This window comes from Bos indicus, chromosome 22 (assembly GCF_029378745.1).
Source record: "Bos indicus isolate NIAB-ARS_2022 breed Sahiwal x Tharparkar chromosome 22, NIAB-ARS_B.indTharparkar_mat_pri_1.0, whole genome shotgun sequence".
NCBI classification, from domain to species: Eukaryota; Metazoa; Chordata; class Mammalia; order Artiodactyla; family Bovidae; genus Bos; species Bos indicus.
Window position 1 is genome coordinate 50,115,261 of NC_091781.1, and position 12,743 is coordinate 50,128,003.

Below are 12,743 nucleotides of genomic sequence, written 5' to 3' on the forward strand. Positions count from 1 at the left end.
ATGCTCACCCCGACAGCTTGCAGGTGGCTGGCAGGAAACGAAGATGGGGCTGGTATATCCCACAGGCTATAAATAGTTGCTGGCATTTCCTCAGCTTCTCTTTCAAATACCCCCTGGGGAGTCAGGCTTCTAGGCCCAGATTCCTGGTTCTAAAGCCCCAGGGACCCCTTTCCACTGAGGCAGGGCAATTTGGGGCCTTTTGATGTTCAGGCATCACGCTGGTCCAGGCATACGATCTCTGGAGCGAGAGGCCTGGTTCCTGCCTGATGTGAGTACACAGGATATGGGGGACAGGGCGCTGCCTCTGACCCTAGAGATGGTGCCTAGAAACTAGGCCATCAGGTATCCTGGGTGGGGTGGTTTCTATTCCCATGCCACTGACACCCATCTTGCCCTGCTGGTCCCCCTCTCACCCACACTCCTCCTCTGAGTCAAGATGGGGGCTCCAGTGCTGCACCAGCCTGCCAGGGCCAGCAGACTTTCTTGGAGGGTCTGAACAGTCCTCTAGCTGATGCCAAGCCCCCAGTTTGCACTGAGTGAGGCTTGCCAGACGCCTGCTGCTCACAAGAGAAATCTCAGGCAGCCCTGCTCCTTAGTACTTTAGCTGCAGGCTCTCAAGTGTGGAGGCCTTGGTAGAAGTGTAGTGTGGTTCAGTATCAGTTCCCTGATACCAGGAAGCTCTTCAGAAGCCTAGGAGCCACAGATGGCTGGGGGAGAGAGGGGTCTGGCCCTGTCTGGGTGTCATAACCTTAGGGGTGAGGGGTCACAGGCTGTAGAGAGGAGATGCTCCACCTGGGACATTCTCATTCTCACCTAGGGCTTGGGCTGGGGTTCTCTCCTCCCCAGCCTAGCCTGGGGCTTCCCTGATCTGGGTGCCTGGGAAGGATAGGGACTGACAGAAAAGTGGGCAGGTGGTGATGGGCTGGCCATAACACCACTCTATCTTGTTCCTGGGGTTCTCTGTGGCCTCCCCAAGGTTGGCCTGCCCATCTATGACCTCTGAAGGGCTGTTACTATATAGTCTCAACTCTTGGGCTCAAGGAAGAGGTAAGATGGAAGTGACTTCTCTTTGGCCTTGGCCCCCATCTGCTGGCCCTGCAGTGCTTGGCTTTGGCACTCCACATCCATCCTGGGGAAGGAGGGCCCCTCTACCCAAATGACTGATGGGGTGGGAGCACAGCCATAGGGAGAGCACAGGGGAGGCGGGGAGGGCGGCCTTGTTGCAGGACTCTCCCCATCTTCTGCCTTGAAAGCTTTTCTCTGGGGGAGGCATCACCTGTGGGGTATGGATCTGCTATAGAGACAAGTCAAAGTGTAAAGGAATTACATGAACATGAGGCATGATGGGGTACTGCATGGGGCTTGGGGCCCCATCATTCTCTAGACCCAGGCTACTCTGCTCAGAGGGGCAACCACCTGTCTGTCCTGGATGGTTGGCTCCTCTTCTCCCAGTCAGGAGGCAGGTGGGGCGAGGAGGGGATGCTGGGCCTCAAGAATTTACAATGACCAGACTAATGAAGTGGGGTCCTGAGCAGAGAGGACACTAGTGGGAGCGGAAGGGCAGGGACTGGACAGTGTCTGCATCCCTCTCCCTCGATCCTTCTCAGATGCCCTCTGCCCAAATCCAGCCAGCACAGGGTTCCCTAAGCTAAGCTCCTTAATACCAGGACACAGTATAAACAACATCTGTGCCCTACTGTCCTGGGGTCTGTGTCCAGTGCCTTGATATCCTCACATGAGCCCTGGAGACATGGAGGGGAGGTCTGGGAGGGTCCCTACTGACTCTCTCTGCTCCTGCAAAGCCACACAGGCTGTACTCTCAACCAGGCCTCCCAAGTGTGCTGGCCTCTGCCTGCCCAGCCATGCAAAGCCATCACCTTTCCCCTGTGGACCTGGATCTGGACAGGGAACGGGGAAGAGGCTGCCCTCTTCTCTGGGGTCTAGGGTGCATGAAGGAGTCGGGGATGGATGGGGCCCAAGTCTTCCCACCGGCCCCTCTGGTCTTCTAGCCCCTCCCTTCTAAGATTCAGAAAAGAAAAGAGAAGAATGAGGTGTCTGAGGATGAGGATTGAGGGGTGGAAATTACCTCAACTGAATTTTAAAAACCCCTGGCTTGTTGCCATGGTAACAGAAAGGTGCATCCCATTGCCATGGCAACAGGCAAACACCGAGGTTTGCTGCTGGGATTGGGGATTTGGGAGGTGGCCGGAGGGGGTGGGTGGAGGAGGCTGAGCCTAGGCAGGAGCACTTTTTGTGTTGGGGTGGGGGGTTGCTATACAGCCTGGGATCACCTACCCCCACACTTCCAGGAGGCCAGGCTGGGTGCTTCTCCTGGTAGTGGGATCAGAGGAGAAAATACCGCCAGGAATAATCCCCTAACCTCTACAACCCACTCCCTTCTCAAATATCTCTGACCCGTAGGAGACCCGACTGGGATTCTGAGCCTGCTTAACTGAGCTCTTAATTGGGCACAACCTGGACTTAGAGACCATCCAAGTTGGCCCGTTAAGGAGAGGAAGTCTGGGGGTTACTGTCAGTCACTGGTCCCCAAGAAAGAAAAGTGTATGGCCAAGAATTAGTTCCATGAGGTCTGGAGGACAATTATGTAACATACCCTGAGGACAGATGAACATACCTGGAGGGCTGCTACATACACCTGGAAGATGACAACACTTACCTGGAGGTTGGTTTCTCAAGGCGACAGTCCTTTCCTCCAAGAGCCTCCAGCCTCCAGGACTCCAGACCTATCAACAGAAACTTGCGTTAGTGTCAGGGTTCAGGGAGGGACAGAAAGTCTCCTCTGAGGACACTCTCAGGAACCCCAGGACAGCCTGGCAACCAGAAGCACAAGTCCCATTTGATAGGTCTTGGTGTGGGCTCAGGACTGACCTGTGCAGCCACTGGGTCCCAAATGACTGTCACACTACAGGCTCCACGCAAGAGACTGGACATTCAGGTTCATTGGCCCTATGGCCTGACATCCTACCATCAGAGTTGGTCTCTGGGGTTCCCAGTGACGCCAGAAGATGCTTGTTAGACACACCTGGGAGCATCTTGGCTCCCGGAGTCTCAGGCTTTTCCATTAATGCATTAGTGTAGCCAAGTTCAGAGATTATATGAGCTGCCTGTGGCCTTGGAGACCTGGCTCTGTGTGTGTGTCTGTGTGTGCAGGACAGTCAGCAAAGAAGGTGGGGGTGTCTACCCTCCCAGTCTCAGCCTCAAGCAGGCTTGTCACACTCTGGATTTCCAGACCCACTTCCAGAATTCCCTTCTGCCAAAAGCATGGCACAAGAGTTCTGAGGAAACACTGGAGCATCAATGAGGCTGTGTAGCCCCAGGCGACTACCAGGGGTGGGTGGAAAGAAGAGTGAATCCGTCTAGGGGAAAAGCACCTCTCAGGCAGGTAAGAGATGCCTCCTGACTCTGGAGAAGCCAGAACCCAAGGCACTGTGATGACTCCTGCCCTTCCTCACTGCTGCCTTGGCCTGGTCTTCCAGGAGTCTGGGTACTTCTGGGTGAAAGAGAGGCATTCCTTTCCTCACTCCCCCAGCACAACTGCCCATCTCACAGGTGGGAAAGCTGAACCCAGAAGGGTCCTACCTCTGCTGAAGCTGCTCCACCCAGCCCTCAGAGGGGAGATCCAGCCCAGGGTCCTGCCTTCCCACCAGCCCAGTTGGCCCAGGTTAAGGAATTCTGAGGTCTGGACACCGGATGTTAAACACAAAACCCTCCAGAAGGTTTCAGGAGCCCTTAGCAGCCCATATCCGCCCTGCTCAGTCAGACTGCGGGTAGGAAGTGCCTGGCTGGGGTCAGATGGGGAGATTACCATTTAGTCTTGAGAAACCTATATGTAGGTCAGGAAGCAACAGTTAGAACTGGACATGCAACAACAGACTGGTTCCAAATAGGAAAAGGAGTACGTCAAGGCTGTATATTGTCACCCTGCTTATTTAACTTATATGCAGAGTACATCATGAGAAACGCTGGGCTGGAAGAAGCACAAGCTGGAATCAAGATTGCCGGGAGAAATATCAATAACCTCAGATATGCAGATGACACCACCCTTATGGCAGAAAGTGAAGAGAAACTAAAAAGCCTCTTGATGAAAGTGAAAGAAGAGAGTGAAAAAGTTGGCTTAAAGCTCAATATTCAGAAAACTAAGATCATGGCATCCGGTCCCATCACTTCATGGCAAATAGATGGGGAAACAGTGGAAACAGTGTCAGACTTTATTTTTTTGGGCTCCAAAATCATTGCAGATGGTGATTGCAGCCAGGAAATTAAAAGACGCTTACTCCTTGGAAGGAAAGTTATGACCAACCTAGATAGCATATTCAAAAGCAGAGACATTACTTTGCCAACAAAGGTCTGTCTAGTCTAGGCTATGGTTTTCCCAGTGGTCATGTATGGATGTGAGAGTTGGACTGTGAAGAAAGCTGAGCGCCGAAGAATCGATGCTTTTGAACTGTGGTGTGGGAGAAGACTCTTGAGAGTCCCTTGGACTGCAAGGAGATCCAACCAGTCCATCCTAAAGGAGGTCAGTCCTGGGTGTTCATTGGAAGGACTGATGCTGAAGCCGAAATTCCAATACTTTGGCCACCTCATACAAAGAGTTGACTCATTGGAAAAGACCCTGATGCTGGGAAGGATTGAAGGCAGGAGGAGAAGGGGACGACAGAGGATGAGATGGCTGGATGGCATCACTGACTCGATGGACGTGAGTCTGGGTGAACTCCGGGAATTGGTGTTGACAGGGAGGCCTGGCGTGCTGCGATTCATGGGGTTGCAAAGAGTCGGACACGACTGAGCGACTGAACTGAACTGACTGAGAAAGCGGCTCAAACCACTACAGCAGGAGTCATGACTGGTGGGGAGAGGGTGCATACCCTGAGCCATGAGAGGGGCGGCAGCTGGGGTGCACTCAGGCTGCACCTCTCACTTACATTGGGCACACACATGGAAACTACAGGGGCAATGGAGCTGGCCGGTGGGGACACTGGGACCTCTTGCCACCACACATTTTTCTCAAGGTGGCCATCTTCTCTTCAGAGCAGGGACCCTCCAGCTTCCCCGAGACTGGCGGGCCCCAGCCTGCTTCAGTCTCCATCCCCCTCCTGGTCCCCAATTCTGGTGCAGTCCCTGTGGCCCCAGGCCAGTATTTGATGCCCTGGAGTCACATGCGAAAGGCCAGTCCCTGCTGGTTCATCTGGGTTTCTGGCTTTTGTCTCAGAGAACTCAGCAGGGCACCCTGCTCCCAGGAAGAAGATCTGGGGCCCCACTAGGCAGGAGCCATAGAATGCAGGTGGTAGGGTAGGGGCTCCTTCCCCAGGCTTCCTGAGGCGGCCCCCACCCCCTCATCACCAGCCAGGAGCCCAGCTTGGCTGCCTTGCTGGGTTTACACCCTGTAGCCAGGTCTGGAATCCATGGTGACCCCTTGGATCACCTGGGCCCCATCTCTTTAGCCAGGAATGCCCAGAGTCTCATTGGACTTAGCCATTAATGGCACTCATTCATTCCCTCTTCAATTTCAGGGCTTCTTTGAATTACTGAGCTCAGAACTGCCCCTAAGTATGGCTTTAACCCCACCCTGGCTATAGCAGATATCCATGCTGCTGCAGGAAGTAAATGGGACCCAAGTACCGGCGTTTATCCTTCTCCCATCCCCATACAAGACCTGCCAGGGTTGGGGAGAATGACCTTGGCCAGCGTGGCACCTTGGAGGAAGCTCCCTTAGGCACCCAGGGCTTCAGGGGCACCTGCCACCTCATTAGTGTATGGAGCCCAAGAGGCCTGTCCCCACCCAGAACCAGAGACCTAGCTTGGCCCCCAGACACTCAAGTCCTGAGGTTTTGACCCTGTCTCTCCCTCTAGCTCCCAGGACAAAGGTTTGGGCTAGGACCTGACAGATCCTACTTATCTTGTCATAAATATTTATCAGGCTCTAGGGGCTAGAGCCTGCAGCTGACTCTGAGCTGGGGGTGTGGGGGTGGGGGCAGATGCTTTAGAACGATCTCAAAGCCCTTTCCTAATGAGGGTGCTGCGAGAGGAGAGTGCCACCTGGGCCTTGGGATCCTCGGGGAGGGGGGTGGACAGATGGACAGCGGGACAGAGTCAGAGAGAGCCTGGGGGTACTTAGGTATGCTCCAGCAACCAGACCTCCCCATGCACCCCAGGAATGTGGGGGAGGAGGATTCAAAAGAAGCCAAGGGTACCAGAGACATGGCAGCCTCCTCCCTGGACTGTCCTCTGACAGACAGAATATCATTGAGAGAAGCACTCCCCACACACATCAGGCCCCCAGATATGCCCCCACCCTGAATGGTACTCCATATTCTCCACCCTCCAGAGCTGTGCTCTCCACACATTCAGGAGCCCCCTCGCACCATCACCCATCATGGGCCTGCTTTCCCCACCAAGCAGGACTCCTGACCACAGCTGCTAGAAACCCCTCCGATGAGCAGAGCAGACTCCCCATCCCAGGGGTCCTGCCAGCGCCTCAATTCCAGCTCTCCCGTGAGCCACAGAGGCCCCCTGCCTCCCTCATTGGCATGCTGGTGGGGCCCACAGGTGGAATCAAAGCCCTTTGCTCAGCGCTGAGCTGCACAGCAGGGAGCGGGAGCCTTTGTCTCCCCAGCCCTGGGGGAGTAGGGGAGATGGGGCAGAGAGGGTACATTTTGGGGCCCACAGCCACCTCCTTACTGCCACAGGCAGGCACAGCTGCAGATAAGGGGGGCAGCCTGAGCCAGTGAGCACCCCCAGTAGATAATGAGAGACTGGGGGGAAGGGACAGCCTCAGGCACAGCCCTGGGGGGGAAGGCTGCCTCCCAAAGCCCAGAGCGCTCATTAGTGGGAAGCCTGGGAGGGGAGACAGCTAAGTGGGTCAGTCCCCCTCCCCCAGCCTGCCTGACAGGTGTGGGTGGGAGGGAAGACTGTCAGTCTATTGTCCCCCACTGAAGCCAGTCCCACTCCTAGAGGAGACCCCTTTCCCGTCAACCCCCTCCCCGAGTCCCCTGCCCCTCCAACCCACCCTCCAGAGCCCCCTTTCCCTCTCCAAGACCCCCTCTGTGGCCTTCTCCCGTTCCAGAGCCCCTCCCACTCTCTGCGCTGCCCTCCCCCCCAGGTGCTGGCCCCTCAGTCAGCCTCCCCAAGGCATCCTCCAGACTGAGCCACACCTGGGAGAAATTGAAATCTTAGACTCTTCCTCTACCCCCGCCAATGAAGCAGACATCCCTGTCCGGGCCACGAAAGGCAGTAAAACACGGCTCTACTGGGGCCCAGCGGCGGGCTGAGGACTATGCCAGAACAAGTATCCAGATTTTTGGGGAGGGAGCCAGGCGGGGCTCGCTGTGGGCTCCAGGCCAGGGCTTTGCTGCCCTCCTACCCCTACAGTTGATCCTCTCTAGGTGCCTACCCTGGGATCTCCAGCTTCCCTCTTTGCCCCCCACCCCCAAATTATGAAGATAATTGTCCTATCACAGAACTAAGGTGGGTGGAAGAAGGATGGGGGGGGAGTGGAGCACCACAGAGGCAGGGTCTTCTCCTGGCTGGGTGGGGAGGTTCAAAGAGACAGGGTCTGTTGCCTGGATCCTCCCTCCCAACTCAGGACAGAGCCAGGGGAACACAGGAAGGGCAGCCCGGCTGGCAGCTGCCACCCCTCCTCACCCCCTCCCCCTCCAGTCTTTGGCTGGGCCCCTCCCTGATCAAGGACTTTCTAGGGCTCCCCATTTCCTGTCAAGGCCACCTTTCTCAGACTCTGAGAAACTTTTGGACCGGAACTTCTGGTCTCGGGGCAGAAGGTAGAGCATGTATGGTGCTCTGCCACTTTTGATGGTGCAGGCACACAGTTCTGGAAAGGGTTGAGTGTCCTGGTTCCGCCAAGCCCCACCCCAGCCTGAGGCCCGGGGGGGTCACTATACAGTCATGAATCTCTATCTGGCTACACAAGGGTTAATCTCAGGGTGCCGCCTCCCCCACAGCCTCCCCCCCACCACGTGTGCACAAATTCCAGGAACGCTTTCCATTAAGGACGCTGAGCAGATTTCATTTACATTAATAAGAACCAGAAAAATCTGTGAGAGGGGAGGACAGCGGTGTGTGGTTGCTGCTCACGTGTGTATCTGAGTCTGGTACAGCCTGCGGGGCTCAGGCTGGGGCTCCTAGACTTAGAGGAGAGGCCCAGCCAAGCCAGTGCCGGGGTGCGCACTCCTAGAGGAGAAGCCATCCAGTCCTAGGAGATCCCAGTCTGAGAAAGGAGGCAGAGCCCAGCTGATTCTGAGCACTACTAGCCCAGGGTCTCCATGTCTGTGTCTGCGGGGACTGAAGAACCCAGTATTGGGTGGGATAGGACACCAACCCGCGGAGATGGCCAAGGGCAGGGATAGGAGCCCTGTGCTTCCAAGAGCTGTAGATGAACCGTATCAACCAGGGTTTGCCGGCAGCCCATTTCTCAGCCTCAGTCCGCAGTCTGTCTGAGAAGGCGGCTCCGTCTGCCCTCTCCCCGCTAAGCGCGGCTGTGGCTAACAGGAAGGTTTTGAGCTTTGAGCCAGTATTTCAGGAGCACCGTGTCCCCTTCCACAGCCTCCTCTCCCGCTGCAGCTCTGCATTTCAACCCTTGGGTAGACCCAGGACTCTGGATTCATTAAGCTCAGAAGCCTGTTTCGAGAGGAAACCCCAAGATCCACCTACCCCAGAAGGGGACGCCTGAAAGACTGCGCGAGAGCGGTGCGTGCGTGCGTCCGGCTTGCCGTGCGTGTGCGCCGAACATGTGCACGCGCACAGTGTGCCTCTGTTTTGCCAGTCCGAGCCCTTCCCGCATATGGCAGATAGGGACCTCCCACTTCTCTCCCAGCTCCCAACAGATTGTCAGACCAAGTTTCCTTCCTTTAAGGGTAGCGCAAGCCTGATTGCTGCCCCCTTGGGCCAGAGCAGACTGTAAGCATGTGCGGGGGTTAGAACTCATGACTGGACCTGGCCTGCCCATGTACAGGTGGTTGGGAAGAGGTGTGTGTGAGCTTGCATGCCTTAGGCATGGGCAAGGCCTGGGGTGGGGTAGAGTTTAGTATCTTCGTGTGCTACCCCAAAACAGGAGCGTGCTGGAGAACCATGCCTGCTGCCGCAGGATGACTGTCCAAACCTGTGCGTGTGTGTGCATGTGTACACTTGCATGCTTGTGCATGCAGAGGACCACCCTTAAAGCCAGGCTAGGATTTGGGGAGAAAGGAGAAGCGCTCCTCCTCCCCTCCCCCCACAAACACGTATTTGGGCCCAGTCTCCCTTGCTCCAGGCTGGAGATCTACAGTGGATGACCTGGGGCACTCTGCTGCGCTTTACCTCACCCTAGTATAGCAGGCCAGGGTTCCCATATCCACATCGCCTTCTAACCCCCTTCCCCCTAGTCCCGCCTGAGCAAGGGGATAGTGTGGGGACACTTAATTGCATCCATGAATCATTCTCAAATAGCTCCTGTCCAACAGCTGGACTCAGGGTGCTGGTGCCTGCCTTGAGCCGGAGCCAGGCCTGGGTGGGCCAGGCTCTGGGAGGATGAAGGGCGCTGCTCACTCTGGCAGGAAAGCTGGCAGGGGTCCTGGCCAGACCACTGGCCCCTCCTCTTTCCACAGCCTGCTGCCCCTTACCTCCCCCCTCATCGCTCAGAATTCACCCACTGCTACTTGGCTGTCTTATCTCCTTGGCGGCCAGGGGGTGGAGCGGAAGCAACTCCCCCAGACCTGGCCAACCCCATTCCTTGTTATCTTGCCGGGCAGCCTCCTCCCGCCCCTTGCAGCCACTGCAGACCTTTCCCTGCTCCTTTTCCCAGCATCCTCTAGGCCTTGCTTTGTCTGCAGTTGTCTTTTTTTCCTGCCTCTCCCTGTCTGTCTTCTCTCTCTAGGGCATTGAGGGGGGCATCCCCCAGGCCCAACACATCAGCTGGAGCATGTCATCCTGTCCCAACTACAGACTGACTCTGCGCTTGCAGCTAAGGACCCATTTCTACTGAGTCCCTTCAGCTGGCCCAGATATTAGTTGGGCAGGGGTACCTAGGTCAGAATCTAGGCTCAGCACTTGCCAGCCTGATAATAACTTCCAGCAACTTCTCTGCTTTGAGCCTGTTTCCTCTTTAAATGGGATGAAAATGGTTCAGGGACTAAAAGTGGTTCAGAGACTAATCAGATGCTGTGAGGGCGCTGCCCCTGGCTGTGCCTCCTGCTGGAAAGCTTCCCAGGCCTCCTACCATTTGGGAGGCTGGGTGAGGGCATGTGGACGTCCCTTGCCTCCACCTGAGAGCCCTGGGCAAGTTCAACCCTAACTTCCTCTAGCCTGCCAAGGGAGTATTTCTGGGTCAGTAATCATGCAGATGGGTAAAGGGAGTGTGAGAGGCAGAAATGCATTTTATCGACCATAGAAATTATTTACCTGGGTTGAGAAGAATTGCTAAGAGGTTGAAGCACTTATTGTGCACAGGGCCAGCCTGACCCTTTGCCCCACAACTGGGCGACAATTTCCTTCTCTAGCCCGAGGTGATCTGTGGGGGTAAGGGACCTGTCAAGAAGCTGCAGGTCCCCAAAGTTGTTGCCTTTTCTACTCTACACAGATCTTCGAGGCCGAGTTCTAGCCAGGTCTCCTTGAATCTGAGAGACCTGCAAGCAGCCCAGCACCCCAAGACTTCATGAGACCTACTCCACCAAGAGCACCTAATGGGCCAACCCATAAATGGTGGGGTGCTGCCACCTGGTGGCCACCAGCAGCACAGCCCTTCTCCAGGGTCCAGTCTCCAGGGCAATTTTTGCACCCCCCTCCATCCCCACCTGTCCCTGAGGGCTTCATCCTTTGGCAATCAGGGTGGCCAATGGCTGGACTCCAGGCGCACTTGAGACCTCCAGCAGACTGTGCATGCCTGGGGAGCTTAGCTCAGGCCTGGCTGCTCATCTGGGCTTTGAAACTCTTTTGATGCATGGCCATGACAGCTGCTCCTGGACGGCTCTCAAAGCCCTGCACAGTGTAGCAGCTGTCCCAGCAAAGGGCGGGCTGGACTCGGGAACCCTGGAGGATCCCTCTAGGTCAGAGGAGACCCTTCCAAATTCAGAATTTGGGTTTTACTGATTGAGAACTTTGCACTGCTCTCATAGCACCACCATCAGCCATGGCTGGGAGGAACAGCAACCCTGTGGGCAGGGTAGGGCAGGGCAGGACCTGGCACACTCATTCCTGGGCTTGGGGTTGGAGCAGCCCATGACGGGCAGTGGGGAATGCCTGGGTCCTTGGGCTTAAGCCTCAGGTTCTCAGGGGGTGAGTCACTTATCACTAGCAGGATCTCCCAAATACGGTTTTACATGAGATCCAAGCAAGCATACAGCCTATCAAACTGGAAGAAACTGCACCATGGGTTCCGATACAGGATGAGGGCAGCAGTCACCTGCTATGCTGGTGACAGGTATAGCTGTGGAACAGACTGAAAGTGGGAAAGCGGGGTGCCAGCTTCTCTGAGGGGCTGATGAGAGGATGGATGCTAAATTCATGTTTATAGGAAAACCCATGGCAGTGGAGACAGCAGATGCAGTGGTCAAGAGCTGTCTTCATGAGAGTCTTAAACAGCTGAGAGGACCAAGTAGGTTGGGATCAAGCGCCCTTCCTGATGTGGGCACAGTTTGAGGCTCAAGAGAGCTGACGAAGGCCTGGCACTCCTGCTGGTGCTCGGCTGTGGCTTCCCCAGGGGAGCAGCTTGCACGGGCTCGGCCTTTGGTGCCCTGCTTCCCAGATCTCCTGATGGGTGTCCTCACCTGCAAAAGCTGTCCAAGGTGTCTAATTAAGCTGCTTGTGACTGCTGCTCTGATGCTAAAAGCACCAGCTTCTGCAAGGGTTCTGGAGGTGGGGCTGGTCTCCCCGCCCTGGCCCCTAGCTGACCCTAGATGGGGATGTCAGTTGGGCCCTCATCTGTGAGGTTCCCAAGCCCTAGCCCACAAAAGCCCAAGCTTGAGCTTTCCGATTTGCCTCCACATCTCCCTAGCAAAGCTAGGCTCAACTTCTCCAAGGTATCCCCAAGGAAACTGGGATGAGGGCCCCTGCCCTTAAAGCTCCTCCTGTGCAACCCTTTATCCTGATTTTATATAGGCCAGGCCTGCCTGAAAACAGAAAAGTATGACCATTCACAAAAGCCATGGAGTTCGAGCTTTAACAAGTTTCCCCCTCCCTGACTAAATTCCAAAAATGAAGCCCAATCACTCAGTTCAGCCAGATGGGCAGCATGGGTAACCCCATTGCAGCTGGTCTTGGGAACAGCCTCAGACTCAGGCACACTTCCTGCCCTTCTCAAGCATGATCTTGCTGGCCAAAATGATGACAGGGATGGGACGACACCTTGAGAATGGAAAACCTTGCAATGTCCCTGACCACCTCCCAGGCAGCTAAGATGATTTGGAGAACTGGAGTGCTTCAGGAGAGAAAGGGCCTCTCAGCTCCTCCACCTCAGCAGAGGGCTCCTGTATTATGGCCAAAAGCAGGGAGGTTGTTCCTCACAGAGCAGTAACATGCCTGCCCCCATGTCTGGACTTACAGTCTGTAAAAAGTGAAGATGCACAAGTGCTCACACTCACTTAGGCCCAAAGGGAGTAGAATGAAGTGGAAAAGGCTGACTCAGTTATGATGGAATTTTCACGAAGAATTTTCACGTACTTATTTTATCACCAGGCTTGACTGGCTCCAACATGCTCTGCTTACCTGGCTACCCAAGAATAAAGAGACACACACAC